The sequence below is a fragment of the Coregonus lavaretus genome (genome assembly GCF_964263955.1).
Source record: "Coregonus lavaretus genome assembly, contig: HAP1_SCAFFOLD_5487, whole genome shotgun sequence".
Lineage (NCBI taxonomy): Eukaryota > Metazoa > Chordata > Actinopteri > Salmoniformes > Salmonidae > Coregonus > Coregonus lavaretus.
The window spans coordinates 1-2,500 of record NW_028160773.1 but is presented as its reverse complement, the minus strand read 5'-3'; the positions used below and the strand labels follow the sequence as shown (position 1 = coordinate 2,500).

The 2,500-nt window shown below is 42.2% G+C and overlaps 1 long non-coding RNA gene across 1 annotated transcript in view; it reads left to right on the top strand.

Moving 5' to 3' along the window:
• The window catches only part of LOC311121459, a 29,619-nt gene extending 27,155 nt beyond the window's left edge, over nt 1-2,464 (top strand). The window contains exon 3 of the long non-coding RNA XR_014612282.1: nt 2,418-2,464. This is a non-coding gene — a long non-coding RNA (uncharacterized lncRNA). The remainder of the gene's footprint in view (nt 1-2,417) is intronic.
• Nucleotides 2,465-2,500: the final 36 nt, after the last annotated feature.

The following is a 2,500-nucleotide window of genomic DNA, read 5'->3' as shown; positions in this document are numbered from 1 at the left end:
GAGAGAGAGAGAGAGAGAGAGAGAGAGAGAGAGAGAGAAGAGAGAGAGAGAGAGAGAGAGAGAGAGAGAGAGAGAGAGAGAGTTCTGCATCCATGGGAGCAATACTGTGCTAGGTAAACTTTTGTGCAAGCCACAAATATATGTTGCAAACTTTTCCAAGGTGAGTGATTTAATTTGGCCCTGACTATTATAAAACACTAGAAGAGTAGAGCTTTTATCCTTCCCTCTCCTGACAATAGCCTGACCCAGGGGCTAAAGGGTGGGCCTGTCTGTACCTGGAGTGGTCTGGTCTTTCTTCTCTGTCTCTGTGGGCGTAGAGACAGAGATCTAGGAGAAGTGTCCATGGCTAAGGGGCTATGGGTTGATTTGGAACAAGGCCTCTTTCAACCTAAATAGGCTCAGTGAGAGGGATTTAGAAGATTGTCCAGGAGTCTAGGGTTTGATTTGGGACAAGGCCTACTCTGTCTAGCTGAGAGGGATTGTTGATGATTGTCCAGGAGTCTAGGGGTTGATTTGGGACAAGGCCTACTCTATCTAGCTGAGAGGGATTGTTGATGATTGTCCAGGAGTCTAGGGTTTGATTTGGGATAAGGCCTACTCTGTCTAGCTGAGAGGATCGTTGATGATTGTCCAGGAGTCTAGGGTTTGATTTGGGACAAGGCCTACTCTGTCTAGCTGAGAGGGATCGTTGATGATTGTCCAGGAGTCTAAGGGTTGATTTGGGACAAGACCTACTCTGTCTGACTGAATGGGCTCTATATTCTCTGTGTGTTGGAACAGTCTGACTGGAAGTTTCCATGAGTCCAATAAGTCCGTATTATGGATCCAGTTGGTTTAATTCAAGACGTTTAACATTACAACACAGATTGTATTGTCTTAGAACATTTGGTGCCAACGTTAAATGCTCACATTCAATGTCTAAATCTCAAATGGAGTTAGCCAGAGAGGGTATGTCTGTCTGTGACCTGATGGCCAGAGAGAGGACTGAGTGATAATGGCAGCAGATCGATTGTAGATGTTAATATACTGTAAAAAAGGGTCTTAGACCACAGCCTGCCCTGTGAAATGCTGTAGCCACTCTTCAGAAGATAGATAGGATGGGGGTTGTGTGCGTGCATGCCTATACGTGCTCCTATCGACTTATCCTATGTGAAGAGGTTTCAGTGGGAGAGTAGCATTACAGAATAGAGGCCTATATACATTACTTTCCTGACATGAATTAAAGGGCAAATTCTACCGCTTTTCATTATCTCCAGGACCAAACCAGTGTCTACACACTGTATGTGAAAACAGCACATTTCTTTATGATCTGTGGTTAAAAAAGATAAGAAGTTAGTTCAGAAAAAATCCATCACAGGGTAGGAATAAAAGTTTTTGTTTTTTAAGTCATTTTCTAAACCTGCAATGAGTTTCTAGCCAAAGGGAGGGTATTTTCTTGCTCCCCAAGTCAATGCGAATCTCATTCTCTGACATTCAAGGCCAAAACTGATTAGAAATGAAACCTCCTTAATATAAAACGTTAAATCTGCTAAAAAAAATCATAATAATAAGGCTGCTATAATGACGAGTCTTGTGCTAGAATGCTGAACTTATACAATCAAACTGAAATTATTGGTAGTCAAAGGACAGGCCTACTCATCCTACACACTACTCATTAGCTTGTAATGTTTTGTGGAAAGTTTGAAAGACCAAACAAAACATTTTTATTAGTTGGCTTATAATCTAAATGTAACAGTAATTCAGAAGAGACTAAGGCATGGACAGAGTACGGGTGTTCATTAAAGTGAAGTTTCACCGTTGGTCTCGCTGATACACCCATGAATGTGGGACCACACACACACTCACTTCCACTCACACAGCCTCAGGCCCTATGGTCTGTTCAGACAGAGAGACAGAAAGATGGACCTGTGAAAATCACTCAGGGATGAGTTTGTCTGGAGGTGACCCCTAGACACTGAATTTCTCCACTAATGGTTAGGGTTAGACTTTGGAAAGAGTGAGCTGATCCCACATCTGTGTCTACAGAAAACTCATACCCTGACTAGGACTTATCACTGGAATAGTTTACATGAAGTATTCAATCTTTATTCTGTTCAGTTTAGACTGGATTTCTATTCAAAACCACAAAGATATAACTTGTTTCGGACTGTTATGGCAGTAAGGTAGTAATCAAGTGTTCCTATACGTGGTTACATCTGAACAGCCCCTTTGGAGTGACCCAGAAAGATAAGTATGATTCATCACAGGTTTGATGAGGGAGAGAAAATAACCAAAATGGGGGTAAAATAACCCAGATATACTGTATCTTTGGACACCGCTGACCAGAAATGATCTCCTGTCCGCTTCTCTGTTTTCAGATGTTGTCTTTTTAGAGAAGATTATACCTTCATCTCTCCTCCCTATCTCTGTTGCTTCAGAAACCACCTGTTCAGACTCAATCTGAAGGACCTCTCGTTGATCCAGGTGAGTCTTTACCAGCGTTGCCAGTCCCTCATCCATT